This window comes from Oxyura jamaicensis, chromosome 7 (genome assembly GCF_011077185.1).
Source record: "Oxyura jamaicensis isolate SHBP4307 breed ruddy duck chromosome 7, BPBGC_Ojam_1.0, whole genome shotgun sequence".
Lineage (NCBI taxonomy): Eukaryota > Metazoa > Chordata > Aves > Anseriformes > Anatidae > Oxyura > Oxyura jamaicensis.
Genome location: NC_048899.1, coordinates 14,991,448 through 15,014,757, shown reverse-complemented (window position 1 = coordinate 15,014,757; position 23,310 = coordinate 14,991,448). Strand labels below are relative to the sequence as shown.

Here is a 23,310-nt window from a genome sequence, read left to right as displayed (position 1 = left end):
ATCTAATTAACAGTCTGTGCCATTTACCAGGTTACTCATTGCCTTTTTTTTTTTTTTTTAAAGGCCATCAATTAAGCTTTCCATACCTTAGACATATTCTCCATCTCCAGACTGAGCCCTAGACCCCTCCTGAAATGATTATAAATGCCTCTCACACATCCTCATTCTGTTTATATGGGTTTTGCATAGCTCCAGGGAGATGAACTAGGGTCATCTCTAAAACTAGTTTCAAAGTAATACTGTAACACCTGCATGTGTGGGATGGAAACCAAACAGGACAATGAATGGAAGAATTTACAGTTTAGAGTCAGCTGGGGTACAAAGTCATCCAGTAAGAGCCATATCATAAAACAACTTCAGCACATTGTTGACATTGTCATAATTATATTCTCAAATCTTACTTTGTAGGTCTTGCTATTTTATGGTTATAAACGCATATTTTTACCATTACTTATTTATCCTCTTTTGTGCTAGTAGCTTTTACATCTAATACACAAGATTTTCCATAGTGAAATATTTCTTAACCTCAGCAGTGACACTATTTGATTTCAAGTCCCTTTTTATCACAGATAGAGCAAAGGAAATTAAGAGCCTTCAAATAAAAAGGAAGATCTTTTGCAAGTTCATTGCCATACAGATACACAAAAGGAGCTTGTAATGCTATGACAGATATGCAAGTTTTGTTTGCAGTGTGAAGAATCTTTGACTAGATCAATGCTACAAGCCTGCAGTAAAGCGAATCCTCTAACAAGCAGTGCATTTATTATCACTTCTTTACTAAAGAATAACAATTATGTATGATCTGAAGTGTACATTCTCACTCCCCACAGAGGTAGTGTAAAATGGGTCTTCTAGTTTATGCTTAGCTTAAGAATAAATAAATAAGACAACATGATGCATGTATACATCAGATTTCTCTAATGATATTCCCCGATCTGAGAAAGGTAGATGCGGTGTGAAAAAGAAATCCCAAGAGAAAACCACGTTCTCTTCACCCCTGTTTTGAGCTTCTGGACCATTCAGGTAATTGTCAGATTACCAGCACCAGAAGCAGGCAAAGTGAAAAAAAAACTCTGCAGAAGCATCTATTCATACACGCTCATATGAAAGAACCCTTTTCTTCATTCTGTCACTAGTAACAATCAAACTAAAACTGCAAATGCATTTACCCTGAGGGTCATGCCTGGATTACATGAAACCTGCTTCCAGAAATCCAGGAAGCTAAAAAATTTTAAAAATACCTGCAATTAATGTTTAGTGGGCAAAGATAATCCATAACATTTTGCAGTGGCTAAGAAAGCTTTGCTACACTTTTTTTTTTTTTTTTTTTTAATACATATGCTTTAAATGATCTTTTTTAGGATACAGTGCAGTTTGTTTTGGCAAATTCTCTGAAGAAGATAAGATACACAGCTCCACTGAAAGCTAGAAGGAAAAAATCTGATGCACTGTTTTCAGAGATCAGGTATGTTGTGAAAAATCCTGTCTGAAGTCAATCTAACATCAAGAAAGAAAGGCCTCCACTGTGCCTCTCAGCAGCTTGCCTGACTTACCGTGAAGGAGTCTGGCCTTAAGGGTCTACAGCTCCAGGCAGCCCAGCAGTTGGACCCTCCTAGGTACCAAAGCCTGAAAGACAGCTGTCCAGATGAGCCCCCAAGAAGTCAGCTAGGGAGCCATGAAAGGGAGCCAGGAGGAAACCCAACAACTCTTCTTTCTTGCTTTGCTCTGCTGCTGGCAGCACTGCTGCTACTCTGGCAGCTGCAGCCTGCTGGGAGAAGCCAGGGCTTCCAGGGTCCTTAACTCTGCAACAGTTGACCACTTTGAGTGCTCCTGGCTCTCTGGCAAACAATCTCAATGTCAAGGTTGGGTGCTCTGGGAAACTAACTTCATCCCTCCCTCAATTATTTTTAACTGGGTTCCAGTTTTTGTGTTCTGTCTGGAGATATAACGAGGAGCTCCTGAACATAATTTAGAAACGATAAACTGGGTAACACATGAGTTTTAAGGCTTTCTGCTTCAATTTCTTTGGTAGCTCTTTCATGCCACTGACAGATTTGTGCAGGAAAAGCAGTAACCTGAGTTTGCTGGAATTGTATTGCACATATGCGTGGAATACAGCCAGGCTGACACAAAAGACTCTGCAGTATTTCCTATCAAGATATTCACGTCAGAGATCATCACAAAACTCCACAAATTCAGGTCAAGGAGGTTATTTTTCTGAAAGGGGAAAAAATATTAGAATTCAAAATAAAAAAGCTTCTTACAAATTTAAGCACAAGGTTGTGACCAGTGGCTAGTGAAAACCTACCAAATGTCAATGAATAGAATAATTATTACTGGTTTCCAAGGTGAAAGATAGCACCTTTGACTGAAGAGTAACAACTAACTTGGGTTAGCAGAAAGCTTGATTGAAACCATTATGTTTCACTCACTCTCTGTGGTTGATCATGCCTACGGAGACTTCCTTCATTATATAAAGCATGTAGGAGATAAATGGAACAAAAATCTCTAGGATAGTTAGGTCAGATGACATACACCACAGTGACACATTTTCCTCTGTGAAGCCAGAAATTTCCAGTCCTCACACACGATAGATGTGCTAAGTTTACTTTTCAGAGAGAAAAAAGGGTGCTGTTATAGTTCTGGCTAACCTTTGTAGAAATCCTTAATTCACAGAACAAGTGTGGAATCCTGTCTGGGAAAAGCTCATCTCCTGCTTCATGCCTTGAAGCTACTCCACGCTTTAAGTACCCTGACAAGATTTTGAATCAGACAATAAGGATGAAAGGGAGGAATGGAGTCTGTTGGGGCACAGAGAGGGAAAGGCGGGGCAGGGGGGAGGAATGAGAAGAGCAGATGGTACCATTTGTTACGTTTTGCTTTTACAGTCCAAATAAGTCTAAAACCCAAAGTAACTATGCTGCTCCAATGTAATTAAGTGCTTCACTAATGTGAAAAACCTTTCTTTATGAGACACAGCAGAGTACAGAAGAAGGTTGCCTCTGAATGGCCACTCCAAAAAAACACCCTAATCAAAGACATTTGCCAGCCTTATCAAATACAGATGTAAAAAGTTAGGCACTGGAGAGCATCCCTGTTAGTAACAAAAATTGGCAGCAAGTCTAGGATAGATTCAAGTACCTTAAAACAGAATTCAACTCTTCATCATACAAAACCCTAAATAGATTTGGAGGTTCTTCAAATTCCAAACACACAGAATAATGCTCAACACATGTCTGTCTTCAGTGTACTTTTAACTCAAATGCAAGTTTTCGATAAACCAAACCAGACTGCTACTCTACAGTACATGAGAAACAAGTATGAAGTACTGACCTTAGTGCTGGAGGGGGAAATGCAGAAGTTGAAGAAGCTCCAGCTGCATTTCACCCGCAAAGAAATGTCCAGCTTCCACAGCTGATGGGTAAGATCTTGAGAACATTTGTTTTGTAAAATCACAAGCATGTTCCAAAAAGTTAGAAGGTGACTGATATACCTCCATACTAATAAAAAAACACACCACCACTCTTCTCCTTAGAAAGAGAAAACAAACTCCATTTTCTAAAATGCATCATGAACGAGACTTCACTCTATGTTGTTACCTGTGAAGAATTAAGTACAGCTATCCAGAGCAGAAAATGTAACTTAGAAATAATGGGTTCTGTGATAAATTAAGATGTTCCTTTCATAGATTATAGTGCATTCCTGTCAGATTAAGGCATTCTGAGCCACGAAGCCAACCTAGAGATTGATTGGACCATTTTTTTCAATAATTGAAGGAATTATAAACCAACATTTATATTCCAAACTGTTTTCTTAAACCTTTTCGGGTATATTTTTCTGAAAGTTAAAATGAAATAAAAGCAGATTTATGTTTAAGCACTGCTTTACTGAGCAAGTTAAACTTTGGAGTAACTCTATAAAGCAAGAAAGACAGAATGTGCAACTGACTTGGATATTGTCCAAGAATTAGATGAAAAAAAAAATAAAAATTATACCACATAAATGGTGGAAAGCGGAATGGATTTTTAAAGTAGTTTTAGGTTTTGAGCTTTATTCTAAGATATTTTTAGAAACCTAGATAATTTAAAAAGAAAAAAAAAACAGAGATGTAATGAGCACAATTAACTTGTTTCATGCACTCTAAAATCTCATCAACTACTTATTAAAAGGGGATCAAGATTTTTTTTTTTTCCCCATGTAAAACAACCCGTGACTAGACATACAACCAGGAGCCTGTGTGTTTTAGTTTTGTTGTAGGTCTCTCTTCCCACAGCTCTGGGTCTCTCAATCTGCTGACCAATTAATTCCTGTTGTGAGTATGAGGTTCTTGTCTGCACTGGGCTGCTTTTGTAAAGCAACGGCAGAGGTAAACAAGATGACAGGCTCATCCTCCCACTCTGTTTAATGAAGGTCTGCAGAAAGTAAAAACAACCCTGGACACCTAGACTCAATCAGCCACCAATGACAGAAATCTTTCCTGACCTATTCTGAACTACACACCTCCACTGCCCTTACTATCTTAGGTAGTTGCCAAGGGGTGGGCAGCCCCCATTTGCCCAGGCCCTTGTGTGGGGGTGATGTGCATCCCAGATGAGAACCTAGACACGTTAGCAACCCAACTGCCCTCACAGGCAACAAGGTGGCAATGGCAGAGTCCATCCTCTAAAGGCAATGTAATGCCCCCATCACTGGGGAGGATTTCCGTGCTCAGATACCAGGCCAAAACTGTTCACCCAGTAGCAGAACAGCCTGAATATCGGAAAACTCCATTGATTCCTTCTATCTCTAGCACTGTTTCATTTATGTATATCCATCTTATGTACTCATTCAGATGTCGCAGTAAGTAACCGATGCTTAACAAATGTTATACCAGTATCTTGTATTGCAATTATTGCAACACTCCCGCCAAGACAAATTAGCTAAATCTTTGATGTGACTGAAAAACAAAACACCGTATAAAACTTACAGTTCCTGTATAAAACTTACAGAAATCTGTTGGCTCTTCAACCCACTTCCTAATATCCACTAAAATTCAACTGCCTGACCTATGCTGCCCAAGATCCCTAAACAAATACTTGGGAGAGGCAAATAAACAACATAAAACAGTAAAGCTAAAGAGATTACCAATTTCTCTCCTATTTCCTGCTGATCATTGCCAGACTATGTTTCTGCCCCAAAGTGCAGGCTTCATTATTAAAGATGGACAGAATACAAGTATATTCAGCAGAGGCCGGCTGTTCAGGAAATAGCTATAATTTGGTAAATAGCATAATAAACACTTGAGCATCCTTGATGCAATGGGTAATGAGCCAGTGCAGTCATAAGTACGTACATAACAATGTTAAGATTATACTGTATTCCACATTATATATCTCCACACACACTCACATAGAGATGTCTGTATAATATTTCAACTATTGTATGTTTCCCTCCTGACATAAATTTATTACTTTTTTTCTGTACTTAGCTGGTCACTTGTAAAAGAAAACAGCATTTTACTTTCATTCTTTGCTATTTCTCTTCCATCTTGCTCCTAGTATACCTACACAAACCATCAGAAGCTTTTGTTCATCATGGCAACTGAATGCATTATACTCTGAAGCACCAGAGATCCTGGAACTAAATGCAATCTCGCAGCAAGTCATCAGCATGTCTATAGCCCATGCAGTGGCAGCCGATTTAAATCCCCAGTCTCCATGCCACCATCGAGAATAATGACAAACCATAATATATCCCATTCATCTAACAGCTGAGAGGGTAATGAATTACAGAGATAATTCAGCCACTCACTATTAAAAGCTTACAACATTAAAAATGAAGTTTTTTTTTGTTTTTTTTTGTTTTTTTTTTTTTAAGGAAATGATCATGTTTTCATACAATAGGAGTGAAACAGTATTATTGATTCCCAACTACATTGTAAGGGCCAGCTTGTAATCAAGCTCTCAAATTGAATTAGTTTTTAAGTTAGCTTGAAACTCAATCCCAGTTCACATTGTTTTATTCCAAAGGCTGGAAATATCAGTACTATTTAATAGAGTCTCTAGACTTCCTTGCTGTTATTTTTCTCTGACAGCATTACCCCATTTTAATGCAACTGCAAATGTCCATAGTTGCTTTTGCCTAATACCATTCTTGCATTCTTAGTCAGGATTGAAAATGAAAAACAAACAAACATGAAAACAATGCCAAAACCAACAAACAGAAACCAAAGAACATCCTGCCCCAAAACAATCTACACTGCATGATGCAAACTACGGAAAACATAACTGAAACAAAGCCTGTATTTTATATGCTGGGCTCCTAAGTCTGCATAGCCTAGAGTTTCTAATGAAATACCAGTGGCTGCATTTCAGAGCCAACCTGTTAAATTTTAGTACTAAAAAAAAATCTCTGTATCAAACAAGCATCCAATCAGTCCTTCCATCAGGGGATCTGGTTACCCATAGATTGTTCAGGTTAATCCAGTAACAGATGAAATATGTACAGAACTCAAAACGCTCCTTATGTACTATGGGTAAATGCATGTTTCCACAGGAGACTACTCAATCATTAGATGCAAGACACAGCATCATCTAATATAAAGAGAGTTTTTAATACAGACCATCTGCAACCTATCAGCTCCAACTAAATGTCTACCCAGGGTCAATTAAAAAATACCTCAAAAAGTTTGATTCATAACCTTTTCACTTTCCCAAATACCTTTCTGCTGTTTGCAGAGTAGAAATCAGGAGGTGGGGAGAGGTGGGAGGAGAGGAGAAGGTCTACAAGAAAAATTAGGTTGTCAGAAAACGTCAATAGTCACAGCAAATCTTCTGTAAATGATTTTTGAAAGTCTGTTTCACTTTATATATAGCTGAACAATAATAAGCATAATGCCAACTTTCATTTCAAAAACAAGCTGAGAAGGGCATCTGAATCTGGACACCAATCGTAACCAGTTAAGACCAAGGAAAGTCCGGCGTCAGGATTTCTAAGAGGCAGACTGTGGAGAACGCAGATTTTTGCCTGGCACAGGAAACATGGGAAGCTGATACTATGAGGCTCAATGGAGGGGAATATGAAATGATTACATATTTTGCGTTTAGCCCTCTCTACAATTACCTTTAATGTCATGCCTAACTATTTCTTCAATTCGTTCATTCACTTGCATTGTATGGTGGACTCCTTTGTAGTGCCTGGGAAGGGCTACTCTTTAAGAGGCCCTTCCTTCTCCCACCTCATTACGCCAGGAGTGAGCTCTCACTTCCTAAAGGTGTGCACTCTCCACAAGCAGAGCCCAAGGCAGCAGCAGCGCAGGCACCAGGCACTGGCAGGGGCGGGCAGCCAGCTTCCCTTGCTGCCCCTTGCCCAAGGGGCTGAGCCCAGGACAGGGGCAAGGGGGACCCAGAGGGGAGAGCACGACTGGGGAACCTCTTAAATTACTGTTCTTCTCTTTAGCATTAGGAGACACAGTGTCAGAGCTACTTTTAACTAAGTAAGAGACACAAAGGCAGGCAAAGATATGCCTTGATTTTCACATTTAGCATTCCTGCTCCACTCCTGGAGGGTTGCCATTATTCTTTATTACTCATTTCCATCCTATAACCTTTCAGCTGAATCTGCTGAGTGGCCTTCTTATGAGTCTATTAGCTCATGATATTTGGTTTTCCTTTGAGCAGGCTTCTTTCTTTCCTCTGAACACTTCAATGCCACACTAAATCCTACAAGATCCTTACAGGCTGCAGCAGACACTTGACTGGCCATCACCATCTTTTCCTCTCAGCTAGGAGTCAGTGCTTTATCAGAAGCTTATTACATACATTTTTGGATCATGGAGTTGTTTCCACTTAAAGTTCTTCTTAGCTCTGCTCCATGTTCCAGTAACATCACAGGGTAGAGTTTCAGAATTAATAGCAGTAATGACTTTACAAAAGAGGTTACATTTTTCAGTCACATCATGCATACCTTTTTATGATGTTACACTTTGGGTTCGTGGTCCTCTTCCTAATGTACTATAAAAGACCATTTCTCTTTCCTAAGCTACTAGACTTTACTAAGCAAGCAGGCTGTAGAGGTTATCAGCTTTCTGTTTGGTGTGCCACTTTTCTTTGTTTTACAGCAACATCACAAATTGATATTTTAATTTCAAAATTGTCAAGTTCTTTATTTCCACAATAAACTGTTCATGATTTTAACTAAAGTGAATCTTCAGAGTAACATCCATCTATTAAAAGGTTCAAAAAGTGAAAAACGTGTAAAAATAGGCATTTTCAATTAACCCAAACTTATTCTTTTTCAGAATTAGCCTGTGAGAAATATTTGAGTTTTGTACCATCAGACAAAATGTCCTATGAATTTTAAAATTCTCAGGAACAGAAAACCTGTTTTCTTCCCTACCCAACACCGATTGCTACATGACAGAAATAGTACTTCACAGATTTGCTTCCTCTGGGAATTCATCAACCATATATAACTAGGGAAATAAACCAGGTTTCATCTACTTTTTACTCCTTTTGGCCCTAAAAAATCAGCAAAACTAACGGACAAAAAGCTAAATGTTATTCCTTTTCATGAATTGCTAGGCTAAATTCTATCTATTATTCCTGTGAAACACAAGTCGAAAGAATGGGATTGTAAAGATGCAGCTAAAGGAAGAATTTAGTCTCAGAAATCTTTGTATACCGGTGAGAACAAATGAGTAGCAGGAATATCTTTATGTTTAGATAGTGGTTTTCAGGATTAGCACTTGAAGAGTATTTCTGAATAAAATAAAGTAATATATATATATATAATCTGATAGTGAGTTATTGAAAGAAACACAGAAACTCAATAAGCTATTTTTAGGTTCACTATTCAGGGAAGAATTGGACCTTATAAGCACTCAGTTTCAAGGTAGGTTCTCCTCAGGAAGTCAGAAAAACACATTTATCACTCTGAACTCTACATAGAGCTGGGACTAGGGTTAATTCTCCTACACCTTTACAACCCAAAGGAAAAAAGCATTAGTCACAAGTTGAGAGTGGCACACTTCAATCTCACAGATGTATGTGAGTTGCATCCAGTACAAGACTTCCATCAATTACCACAGGCTTTGACTTGGACCTGGAAATTTTGCCACAAAGCCATTTTTTTTTTTTCCTGGTTTAAACCCAATCCATATCTCCTTGAAACACAGAAACACGTGCTTTTTTTTTTTTTTTTTTTTTTTTTTCTTTAGGAACACAGGACGCTCTCCACTGTTTTGAAGTAACTGTTGTTGATTTAGGTTCCCAAAACTCTTCTTTCTACTCTGCCACAGTTTGTATTTCTATTTCATTTTCTGCAATCAGGTCTGACCACTTGTGCAGCTGATCCCCATTCCTCCCACTGCTGCCATGTAACAATAAACATTTTTAATCTCAGCCTCATCGCTGGTCAGGCAAATTTAGTCGGAATTTTTGGAATTTTTCTGTTATCATTGAAATGCACAAATGGTAGCAGCATTTTGAAATAAACAGGTTATAAAACCTCCTTGTTACAGTACTCTCTTGGGTTTCTTTGTTCTGTTTCAGAACTTCTACAGTGTATTGACTTTAATAAAGTTTTGTTTTTTGCATGAGACCAACATGGTTATTATGAATCCAAGTTCCAGAGTGGACAGATACTGACAAGAAACTGCTGTGTTAAAGGTCTGTAACGATCTTTCTGTGCTCAGTCAAATGGATAGTCATCTGTGTTGATTCAATGAAACTCGTCTGTGCCATTCAATACAATTGATCACAAGATACTTTTATAGAGCATTTGGTTATCCTTGAAATTTGGTGTGCAGAGGCCTTGGAAAATACCCACAGCTTGGGCTGTTTTTCAGTGAACACACTTGTTTATAGCCAGTAGTAAAATTGTTATTTACCTTGCTCCCTGTACACATTCAGAGGAATTCTGTTCAAGCCCCACTGTCTCATTCTTGATAGCAACAGCCACTCGGTGATTTTAATTAAATCTCAAGGCTTTAATTATCTTCATGCAGACACTGTATCAATTTGTTTTCCAGTTTCGTACTTTTCTCCTCCTCCCTGATGTATTATTTTGGTCTCCCTCTCTCCTCTTTGGTCAGCCTTTGAAACTGGGTGCCTGAGAAGGCTACCAACCAAACAATACATTGTTTTTGTTGGGGGCAGAGGGGTTGTGTCTTTGGTATTGCTTTTTAAAGCTCATTTAAATTCAATATTTACAAACAGAGTGAAAATCTCATACTTCAGTACTTCATCTACAATCTTCCCTTTTTAGCTTGTAAAGTGGCATGACATTTTATGCAACCAATTTAAATTTTTTAATTTTTCTTTTTCCTCCTCTGATCACTGCTGTATATGAAATCTCTGATTTACAGATTTCCTTATTAACCTTTATATTTGTAGGCTTATTTTAAGACTGCATCTGCCTTGCATGGTGATTTCCTTACATCATTAAACTGAAACCTAGATGTTCAACATCAAGTTTCCATAAAGCCAAATGGAAAAATTATGATGTGGCAGGTCTAAGCACTGCCAGACAAAAGGTATTAGCCCCTCTGGACACAGATTTCCCTCTACAGAAGACAGCAGTCACAGTTTCAATCTGGCTGGCATTTTCTAAAGTTAAGATGCAAGAAACCTGCTCTGGTTAATGACAATACAAACTCACCAAGCTGTCACCTACCTGGAACTGCTGCACTAGCACTAGAATAAAATCTCAATAGAAAGTCCTAAGACATTACAATACTACTGTGATTAATATGGTATCAAAGTCAACAGAAACCAACAGGAAAGCAGCCTCATGAGACTGACTTAACATTTGACCAGTAAATTGGATCCATTATATATAATTTGTGTCCCAAGGTACTCAGTGAATGGCCAATGTAAGCAAAATAAACAAAGACCGAGAAAAACAATAAACTGACAGGCAAGATCAACAAATGGTCTTGGTATCTGATGAAGCCATGAATACAATACTTCGCTAAACATGCTCTTCTCCAGATGTGGGATGTTTCAGCATGTCTGGGTTAATCTGTGTCCTTGAAAAGATGCATATGATGCACAGTGATGTGATGAGACTATTCTGTAAAGAAGCTCCCTGTAACTTATGTAAGCTGTAAGGACCTCCTTGCTCCTGTCCCCAGAGTATTTATAGTACTTGCACATGTAAATCTACCACCTCCTCTTCTAACCTTTTGCTGTTCTCATTATAGAGACAGAAATAGCCTGACAAAGAAAGAAACCCGGCGTTTACTCGATATTCTGGAAATTATATAATACTTTAAAAGATTTATGTGCTAATCCACCAGTTCCATAAAAAAACAAGAATACAAATAACAGTTTTAAAATAGCAAAGGTAAATATGTAGAGCGAAGATGACAGAAAAGTATATGCTGCAACTGTAGTTTATTGCTTTGCTCTCTGCTGGATTGAGGCTTCAGTAAGTTATTAAACCACTGAGGTAAGTAACTAGTTATTCAGAATCTCAGTTCTCGGATTATTTTCTACTCCAGGGTTGCTGGGAACTTTTTTTAAAATTTCATTTTCCCCAGTGAAAGGTCATTTTTTCTGTGCTACGCTTTCAATTGCATACAAGCGCATGGACAGCACTTTATGGTATAGTGTAAGTTTTGTACAGTGGGTCGAGGCTGGTAGTGATCTTTCTCCCTACCATGACTGGATCATCATCTTTCAATTTCTTTAAACTGTAGCCTAAAAGGAAAAAGATTAAACTCACTCTCTCCAATCTGAATACCCCCACAAGATAGAAGCTGGTGTTTAAACCAGGATAAATGTTCGGGATGAATTAAATGAATATACTTCTATTGGAGTATTTTTGTTAGCATACTTCAGACTGCCTATAACTTGTTGTGCTTCTATTTAGACTGACAGAGCACATTTTGTAGGTTTGTGGCTTCCTTCCTACTCTCTAACATGCAGAAACATACAAGTCTTTGTAAAACACTGCAATATCTCTACCACACAGATTTTTAATAGTACTTTCCATGTAGGAGGATGCAATAAAACCAAATCCGCTTTATTACAGCATTGGAGACTAAAGCCAGTTATCCACTCAGAATTAGCAAGCTTGCATGCCAAATCAGTTTTCACCACTCACTGGGTATAACATACTTCACAGGCAAATTATGCAGTTTACAGAGAACTAGCACAAGAAGATTTACAGGTTTCATCGTGGTCTTACAAAACATCGACAGCATTTACTACACATGCAGAAATACAGCTTCCACTTTGTAATTACTGAAATTAGCATGTATCTCCCACGCAGGAACAAAACACTACTGGTACTGGCAGACAGAATTCAAAGCAGAACTATACACGGCAATTTCTCTACATTACTTCCCAAACCACTTCAGTCCTGAGCTCCTGGAGCTCTGCCTGAGCCTGCCTAGAGCACCCTCCATTGTTGCAGATGAATGATGGTTTGGGAAGCAACAAATAACAACCAAGCTAAAATAGACTAAATAGGAATTCACCAAGAAAAAGATGGAGCTGAGGTATTCAGAGATTATAATAACTTGACTTCTTAAAGGAAAGAAATATTTGCTGATTTCTATAGATTAATTTCATTCAAGTTATGCTGCTGTTTATATTCTAGTCCTAGTAAAAATGATCTGCTGCTGCAAAGTGGAAAGTTTTTTCTCAAGAGCAGTGTATTTTTGGTTTTGCAAAATCTTCACCTTTTGACAAACCTCTTATATTAAGAATTATAGTGCAGACTGCATCAACACAAACAGACAAAAATCAATAATTTAAAAATGTGTGTCACTAAGGAGACTAAATGAATGAACATGAGCTTCTCTGACCGTCCTCTCTCATTGTCTGCTGGGGAGCCTGAACAATTCAGGAGCACGAGATTGGAAACAAACACCTCCAAATGCAGAAGAGGATATGGAAAACTTAGAGGGAGGGGAAAAAGAAAGAAAGCTAACTTCTTTGAATTGTTTATTTCCTCAATCTAATTTTAATTAAAAACAGAACACGAGGACGTCTGTTATACTAAGCTACTGTAACACAGATTTCCACATTAGAGGATAAAAAAAGTCGACAGAGGTAGAATGAGCAGTGCCTGACTCGTTACTCACTGGGGTTCTTTGGCTAGAAAGAAAATAACAGAACACTTGTGGCCTTCTACCACCAGAAAATAGCTTTACAATTCTGTTTGCACATTACCACCCAACCTGGTAGTCTAGGGTTAGTGTGAGGCCAGGCATTCACTGCTTTTAAGGGGGAATGAATGGCACAGGCATCCAGTTCCTTACTTGAAACCTAATACTAAGTTAAATGCTGAGGAACTATTGTAAATACTTAGTGATCTGTTTATCTTGTACTACATATACACACAGAGACAGATGATTTTTTGCCTTGGGAGTCAACTTGTAAGTCGATTATTTTTATTGTTTTGGTTCTAAACTAGTGGCTACACAGAAATATATCTCATCGTCTCTCATATATATAGATATATACACACACCCACACGGAGTGCTAGTCTGCATCATGTCAGCATTTGTTTAACATTTTATAGCTGCTGAGGTTCCTTTTTATGCTTTGGTCACTGATTCTTCCCAACAATTAAAAAAAATAAAAATAGGACAAAAGCAGAAAATTTTAAGACCAGAAAGGGAAAAGGAAGAATACATCTTGATTTTCACCACCAAGAATTTTGCAAAGACTTCTAAGGAGGAAGAGCAAATACCCTCGAACGTGCATGGCCCAAGCCAAGACCTGAGAGAAGTCCTTTCAACTGAATGAAGGAAACAAGCAGTGCAGTGTTCTTTGAATGTAAATACTTCTGTGATGGGCGCACTCAATAGCATCATTAACTTCTATGTCAAGCATCATGCAGCATCACGACCACTGAGAAATCAGCAGTTGCTCCTCATGACAAGGTACAGAGGAGAAGCAACACACGCAGCAGAGCCCGTACTAATGAGCTCTGCTAGGCTTATTAGTCGTGGCTCTGCGTAAGCAGGGTAAGAGCAAGGATAAGAGAGAGCCCAGCGTGGAGTGTGAGGTAGGAAGAGGAAGAAAAAGTAACAGGGACAGAAACCTGGGGACAAACAAAGCATCGTCAGGGGATGGAAATGGTGAGAAGACGGAGTTAATACTGCAGCTGAAATGAGCAGGAACTACCGGGTAAGAATTAATCCCACACCTTTGCATTTGCTTCCTGAAAGATTCCAATAAAATGGGGTGGGGTTGGAATGGGACAACCAAACGTAGTGCAGAGCAGAAAGCTGGAAAGACTTTTTCTTTCTTCCTACTGGTGGCTGGAGCTAGAAAGCAGGAGCTGGGGTGGAAGGGATCTGAAAGCCTTACTTCCTCACTCGTTCAGGCCTGCCAACATTCACACGCGCTGTCAAAGTTCTACAGCAGGGACAAATCTGAGGCAAGTTGAAGGGCTATGTAAACTCCTCTCTGCACAGACACGCTGCAGTACGTTGCAGTAGGAATTGCGCTGCTGAGACAAGCTGGCTGGTAAGTGTTAACAGTTGCTCAAAGCAATATGTTACCACACTGGTCTGTTAACACAGACCAAACTGGGAAGGAGATGAAGTTCATGCTGTGCTGACAGGGGCAGGCGAGAGCAGTCAGAACAACGACCCAGCAACCTGATCCACAACAGAGACTGAAAAAATCTGGAAGCAACCAGTTGATAGGAGGAGTCCAAGGGAAGAAGCTTCACTGCTTCTTTTGTGTGGTCAAGTCTTCGGTGTGACGGGTAAGAAAAGAGAAAGTTTTATATGGCCTCATTGAGAGGGTTTAAGGTTCACTGCAAGATGACATCCATGTAGCAGCTTTTGTGAAGGGAGGAAGGTGCTGCCGCTTGCTGTGATGATGGAGCAAGGAAATAAAGAGGGACGATTAGCAGAGAAAAAAATGAATTTGTCCATGTTAAATTTGGAAGGACAAGTCAATTTTTTCTAGCAAGAAGGCGTAAAATCAGGATAACAGATAGGTCAGCTTTATTTCTGAGCCATTGTATTCCCAACTGCGCTTCTGAAGGTAAGAGTGTCTACAGCTAGCACGCAGGAGGAGGAAACCCCTGCTTAGTATCTCATGTGCTAGCAGTGGCAATGAGGACGAAGGGTGAACTACCCAGTACTGTCAACTGTTCTAACAGCGCAACAGCAGAAAGCTGAGCTTGCAAACTGGTCTGAGCTTGCTTCGTATTTTTTTCCATAGAGAAAAGAGACCAAAGTTTGCTAAAAATTGATGGGACTGTAAGCAATAGTGAGGAAAGGTCAAAGGAGAATGGAGAGGTGCCCTGTGGAAGTAAGAGACTGGGCAGTACAAGATTAACAAATGGGAAGAATTGGAATCACTGGAGAGAAAAAAAAAAAAAAAAAAAAAAAAAAGTAAAAGGAAAGAGTAGAAAGTCCTCAGAGAAGGAATTGTCCTAGTGACCAGAGGAGAAGTGAGAGAAAATTATGGAAAATCTTACATTTTTTGGTTTTCATTTTCTTAAAAATAGAACTATTTGTCTGCTATACTTTTACAGAAATAGCTAAAATGGTTTTTAAAATTATGTACATTTAACCAAACAATGATTATGTCAAGCAGGGAAATGTTTTTTGCTTTATTTATTTTTAAATAAGCATTAAGGATTACCTTTGTATAAGGATAACTGAGACCCAGAGCAGCTAAGTGAGGTAACCAGTGTCACCCAGGAACTCAGTAGCAGAGCAGGCACTTGAAACAGTCTCACACTGTTTTCCTATCTCCTAAACCATCTCTTGCCCGCTTTCTTTCAAAAATCCTGGGTGGAAAAGAAGAGGGAAGAAAGAGGCAGAGTGGTTCAAAGGGGTCATTTTTTTCTGAGCCTAGCATACTTCATATTCTCTGAAATTGTGACCACCCCAAAAGGAGCTTTGTTCCTTTTACATGTCAGCAAAACAAAAGGTCAGCCTATTGAAATATTGGCCAGGTCTGACTTTCTTCTATTAATAACAAGTAGAGACACATTTTTTAAAGTAATAGTTAAATAAATGGCTACATGTCTGCAATCATTTCAACTTAAAATGTCAACTGGATTTGAGATGCCATGTGCATTTAATCAATGACTCTGAATTATAATATAAATATTACTTTGGTTTGACTGCTTTGTCTGGCATAAATCATAATTCAGTGAGATGAGCACATTTCATTTTCTCTACAGATGGCTGTTAATGGCAATACCTATTAAACTGGCACCTGCCAGCACTTTGTAGTTAAGGAATCTGTCAGGAGCCCCCTTCTGTGTAATTTCTCTGTTAATTGTTGTCTCCCCACCACCACAGATCCCCAAATTACCAAGTTCACGTTTCAAGACATACTGCACCACAACATCGGCAAAACTGCTTTTTGTTTTTTGTCTTAAGGCAGAATTCCCTTCACACAACATTCCTGAGCAAAATATGTATTTATTAGTTAAAATGCAGCTCAGGTAGTATGGCTTTAAACCCTCTAGGATCTTTGACCATAACGCACCTGTACTACATACAGAAATACCCAATGTACCATAACTTAGACGGAAAATCTGGTATTCATGTTTTAACCCCAGACAAGAGGTGGATTTTAAAACTGGTAACAGCCACGTATACTGAATGAAGGAAAAGCACACTGCCACAGTGTTGTTGATGAGAGCATAACATCAAAAATACACTTTGCTTTTTAGGACTTAGTTTTTTTCCCCCTCTCCAGGAGTGGTGTCCTGGGAGAGAGAGGACAGACACTTAGAAGAAACACACCACCTCCAGAAAGGACCTACTCGTATTTCCAATAGGAGCTTACTTTTATTTTAGTAGGCCCAGAGGTCAATAGCAAATAGGCAAGCATGCATTTAATTAGACACATCACAGAATTTAGTGCATAGTAAATCCTTACAGACAAAGCATGCTGCTTTTTTTTCCTTAGTAATGGCTTGAATAATGATATTTTAACTTGAAATGAACATGCAACTATTTCACAAAAAGCATGCTCCTTGTAAACAGTTTGTAATTTCCAGTCCTTTCATATAGTCAGAGGGAACTTTCTGCTCTGATCTGTTAAGTAAATATAAATCTCGTTATCCAAGTTCAGTAATGAGAGTAAGGGGTCTATTCTTCTTCACTGCACTTGCATACATCTAATGTTAATGAGATTTATGCATGCATATTAAGAAGAGAACAGATGCTTAATTAAACAAATAAGCCTTTAGTAGGCAGTCCACGTGATCATTTTTAGTACAAAACCCCCTTATTTTCTCTATTTTAGTCTGACTATGAATGCAGCCAAGAAGGAATCAATACAGTGGAGGAAAGGAAAAGGGATACACAAATTAAGATCTTTGTCCTTTTTTAGTTTAAAATACTTGATGAACTTGAGATATATTAAACCGAATAGGCATCTTATCTCACTTCTCCTCTTGCGTTCTTTAAAGGAAACAGGAGTTTTATTTACCAATTTATACATTTGGAAAGTGGGAATATTTATGAGGAAGTCAAGGCCTCTCAACAACTAATTTGCCTCATTAACTGTGTATCTAATGTGTATCTAATACACATGCATGATCCATCTTGGATTGTTTCACTATTGAGAAAAAAATATCTAAAATAACTTTAGCCTAATTAATTATAATTTAATCTAGTCTTGTGGTGATTTTTTCCATGCCCATATTAATTTCCAGCTCAATATATACGTGTATATATAAATAAATATATTTATACACATATATGGGAGCATGTACACACATGCACACACAGAAGAACACACACTACCCCTCTTCATCAAATTGCATCATTATTGTATGCTCTTGTTAACTTTTCCTCCCCAGTGCTTAACTTCTCAGGGCAACAAAGACCAGAAAATAATTTTCTCCATAAGCTGTCATAGTGCTATACTTAATGGAAGGCGGTATCTGTACATTATGCGATCTACTCTGCAATACCATTACGGGCTCAATGGTGCTGGTTGTAAAAGTATCATTCTGAGCACAAGGCCTGTAATAGTAATAATGAAAAAAGGGTCATTTTTGTCTTCCAACTAGAATGAAAAATTAAAATCACTAACGCACTTAGCTGAAAGGAAAGTTGGCAAATTAAGGGGCCAAAAATAAAATATTCATGGTGCATATTGTGAAATGGAAGGTAAATAATTTAAGATGAACTGTTATGTGAGAAAGTGTATAATATCTAAAGAAGAAAAAGCAAGATGCAACTGATATACACATATTTCTACTTTCTTCACTTGCATGTACACGCATATGTGCACACGCATGCAAGCTGTGGTTGACGTGCATTGGTTTTGAGGGACATGAATTTTCTCAACTATACGAATTTTGAAAACATTAACCATTGAACTAGTGAAGTCAAGTTGACAAGAAATGCCTTAAACCAACAAAAATTTTTTGTTCCCTGAATCCCATCTAGAAAGGAAGACTGAGAGGGTGTTCTTCCATTGCACTCCAGTTTGGCAAAACTCTTTACTTTTGAGTCCCCAGTACTTGCTCATAGAATGTTTTTTAAAAATAAAAATAATGAAAAAAAAAAAAAAAAAAGATTTCAACATACTGGCTTCTGCCTATGGGGAGCTAACCATTAAATGGTGTGGCTGCAGTCCATTAGCTAACTTAACTTTGTACTCATAAAGTGGAAAGGGCTACCCAGAATTTTTACAATCGCTATCTGGAAAAGGTAGTAAGAGAGCCATAGAGTCAGGTTTATTATATGCCAGGGCTGTAACAACTGCAATGGGATTAGGATATGAAGCAGCAATGCAATACACAGCAGAGGTCATATTCCCTTGGTGATTTAAAGGTTCGGTCTTTCTCCAACTTAATTTAGAAAGCAACTCAAAGCCTACCCTTTGTTAGAAAGGAATATTTTGACAGGATTTCAAAGCAAGGCAGTAACTATAGATCACAAATTTAAAATATAGTGTTCATCACCTAGTCAACTGAGGAATAATATTTTTATTTTTAGATTAATCTCTTGGTTAGATCAGCTTTGCATTCCTGGTGCTAATTGATAATTCATTTTGCATTAGTGCTCAGCAACAGGGATTTCTGCTGCCCTGCACCAAGGGGTTAATTAACCCTTCCAAACAGCCTACAGAGCCACCTTACAAGGCCTCTGACAGCTATAAAATAAAAACAATAGACTCCCTTTATTCAAAGGCTCAAAATATGCTGTTTCACTATAGCGTTGCTCATGAAAATACAAAACACCTTCAAAAAGATGCACACAGAATCTCATCTGTGCTACAGCAGTCCCCTCAAGACTCACCATGCCCTGAAAGAATCAGTCAGTCCAATGTAAGAAAGAGAGTGAACCAAGAACTTCATGTAATACTGCATAACCTTGCTCCTGTGATGCATCTGCATAGAATTGAATATTATTTTTGTTCCAAGTTTCATCATGGATGCTAGAGACTGACTTTTTCCTGAGACTGCAGTGTAGATTTAGTCACAGCTCCAGTAACGATGGTATTTAATGTAGTTGTTTTCCTGATATACATTAGCAATTTACTTCGCCGTCTGTTGTCTAGCATTGGGTTGTTTTAGTGAGCTATGATGGTGCAATTTGCCAGAAAATATCAAAAAGTAAAATAATGCTCTCTTAGCTAATGTTGCATACAGACAGTTAATCAAATCAGCTTCTGTTGTTCTTTGAACAGCACATATGCATATCCAATCCTAAGGCAAGCAACACATGCATCAGGACCAACCCAACAAGAAAACACAAACACTAAGCAGTCTGCACCACGGTAAAATAATACTTTGGATTATAGAAACTTAGTAATAATCGGTGTCACCTGCATTTCAGATCTCCAGTATATCAACCTACTTTGCTCCAGGAGCAGCAGTCACTAAAATGCGGTAGCCAGGAGTTCCAGTTCATACTACAGAAAACAGGGCATTTTTAAAAACAAGGATTACAAAAACAAACATATGATTTCTTGATGGTCTCCCTGAATCACAGTCACCTAAATAAAGCTTCAATCCAGGAAAAGCTGAGCAGGAAAGCAATTTTTTTTTTTTTTTTTGTATGTGTAAAAAAAGACCAGGAACTACAAGTAAATAGCAGCTGAGCAACAGATGAGGCACTAAGTGAAATCTGTTAGCAACTGCTAACAGCTTTGCTATTTTCTGTTGTTAAATTAAAAAAAAAAAAAAAAGGCAAAAAACCAATGCAGTAGCAATTCCAATATGTTTAAAAATCTCAGATGCAAAAAGACTAAAGTCCAACACTTGCACTTTCTTGTACTACAAATACTTGGGTTTGGTTTTAATACCTTAATTTGCTTTGTTATTGATTAAGAGGCAGAAACGAGCCAATTCACATGGATATACTATCAAGAGAAAACTTGTTACAGCTGTAAACATGGCCCAGTGACTGTAGTACAAAACCTCCATCACATACACGTGAGACTTTTAGTCTCAAATTGTACTTCCCCTTGTCCCTTACACCTGACTGCCAGTCATTCTGCCCAAAGTGCCAGAAAGTGTACGTGCCTTCATTAGCACTGAGCTTTCTGGTGACATCTCAGGAATACTTTCTCTGTCCTGGTCCAGGAGCTTCCTTCCCCCACTGATGATAATTTCCTACTTATTTCAATGCAATTCTGACATGGGTTCAGCAAGCTTGTTTTCCTGTTCAGATGGAACTACATGGCACTGCAGAGCTGACACGACTCAGAACAACGCAGTCCAGAAATTACATGGAATACAAATGCATCCGTGTAGGGCTTCAGTTCTCAGTAAGATCAATCAATTACACGGCTGCAGTCACTCAACTAGCTGGAAACACTCATGGAATTGCACTGTCCCTGTCAGATATATCCTTTTCCCACCTCTGCCACCTGCTTCAATAATGTCTTTTGTCCTGTCAGTATAGCAGGGGCTCTGTTTCCTATTCCTCATTTTGGTGAAGAAGTGTCCCGCATGGGGAACCACAGTACAGCTACCACTGCATCTGCAACAGGCACACTACAGATTTCCTTCTCAACTCAGCTTTCTGCTCCCTTATGGTGTTTACATTTCCAGTGCCTCCTATGGCAGGTTTCCCTTCCAATTTAAACTCGGCATGTCAAAAACTGAGCTCATCTCTGTTTCTAAATACTTCTCTTTACTTTTCTCTTAAACTACCAGGAATTAGTAGTCACCTTGCCTGCTGCGTTAAGTTCACAACTTTGTCGTCTGCAGCTCCTTTTTTTTCCTCCCACAGATGTTCTACCAATAAAACATGCCAGTTTCATCTCCACAACGTTGTAAAAAATCTGGCTGTTTCTCTCCATCCGTGCTGCTAAAACACTTGATCATTTAAACCTTCTTACTGCAGTCTCCTCCTCCCTAGTCCTCCTGACAATCACCTCACTCTTCATATCAGTGCAAACTCTAGTGTGAAAAATACTTCTTAATCTAGTATTTAGTCAGTACTCAATCCCTTCTAAGTTCCCTGATTCTTTTGTCATTCTTTCTTTTTTTTTTTTTTTTTAAAAAAATCATATTCACATTTTTTGTTTTTCACATCACCCACAGCAGTTTTTCCCTGAAAAAAAGACTGGCCTGGTTTTGTTCTGCTTGAGTAGGTAATATGGTCCCTCCAATTCTTTTGCAAACCCATGCTGTTTGGCCTTGTTCCATCTTTACAGCTCATCACCCTTCTTTCACTTGTAACATGGCTAGGGGTTCCTAGGACTCCTATCCTCTCAGGAAGGAATTTGTTTTCAAACACAATTTTGAAAACTTTGGGAAGAAACACTGACAAGGACAGAGAACCTCCCCAAACCTCCCAGCTGAGCTGTTAGTTCTTACAAACAACAACTCCTCTGTTCTCTGTAACCTGTTCCCACCACCTTTGTGGCTTTGTACAGATTTTCAATGGACAGAAATTCTCAATTGTGCTGCCATCCAGATAAATATTAACAACCACCACTGCCTACTGGGAAGACTATCTGTTGAAATAAAAACACACATGAAAAGAACAGATGTATAAAGCTTGCACACTACCAAAATATGAAATACGTTCTGAAAAAGTAAACCTCTAAGAATGGTAACCCATTGTTCTTAGCTTTGCATATTGATCATTATCAGATTTATTTTAACTACTATCACTTGTCTTGGATTCTGATGCCATCCCCTGCTCTTTCTGGGTCACCTCTGTAAGAAAGACCTTGTACTTCAAATTTAATCAATTCCGCTAGTAACACATGAACCAGAATACTTATACTTTTGTCAGACCTCTGTGTCACTCTCCTGTTCCCCCAGTCCTATTTGCTACAAAGAGTTAAGAAGAATGGAAATAGACAAAGCTTAACATACACAAAAAGAGAGTTGTTGAAGTTACCCTCCTAATTATTCAGTGTTTTGACTACATTTCCATGTTAAGCCCTATTTCTTTAAACAGTATGAACACAAATGCACGTGCAATGCACAGGTGTGAGTATGTGCCTCTCGAGCATTCCTAAAGAGCTCCATTTGAATGCAGAGTGGTATACCCATACACCTTTATCTTACTAACGTTAACAACTGCTGGAATCACGCAAACTTGGCACATAAGTATGCCTTTATATTTTTGACAACCCCTCTTCAGTGTTCAACACTCACTAGGGCAATTTGAAGATTCCTACTGGTGATAAATGGAAGCAAATCAGCTAAAATTTTCCAGAACAGTATAAAACATAAGCTATTTGACACCGGAGGAAATATTAATAGAGAGCTGCAATGCAAGTTCATGTATCAGTGTCCTAATGAAGATCATTGCAGAGTGAATGATGTCACAGCAGAATTTCATAGACTACTAGTTAAATACACCTCTGTCTAGACAATGATTGTGGCTTTTGTATACACCTGGCTTGTCTACAATACAGCATGCTATTGGAAATACCAATCATAGAATCATCTAGGTTGGAAGAGACCTTCAAGCTCAGTAAGTCCAACCATCAAGCTAATAGCCTCCTAAAGCTGACACAGTGTTTAGTGTCAGAAGTAACTACAGTCAAATAACAGATTTATACAGGAGATAATTAAATTTTATTCACGTACTCCACATTAATTGCAAAGATCTACTTAAATTAAAACACTTTAATACTCAGCAGAGTAAACAGGTACCAGAGGCAGGGGTGATAGCAACCAGACTGCCTGTATCACCAAAGTCTCCAGCAGCAGTAAGGAAATGCTGAGATAAGTATTGCTTAGTCTCTGATGATTCCAGAGATGCAAAACCACCCAAAAGCCTTTTTTTTTTCTTTTGGAAGAAATCCAAACAATTGTGTGCCAAGCATGGAGGACGGTGAACTCTTGACCACTGCAGGCAATGGCTGAAGCTGTGAAACAAAGATTTTGTCATAGCTAGTACTTTTC

The 23,310-nt window shown here is 38.5% G+C and overlaps 1 protein-coding gene across 1 annotated transcript in view; it reads right to left on the bottom strand.

Annotated features, from left to right (window-relative positions):
* PARD3B (par-3 family cell polarity regulator beta) overlaps positions 1-23,310 on the bottom strand; it is a 402,224-nt gene that overhangs the window by 116,699 nt on the left and 262,215 nt on the right. The window lies entirely within an intron of this gene.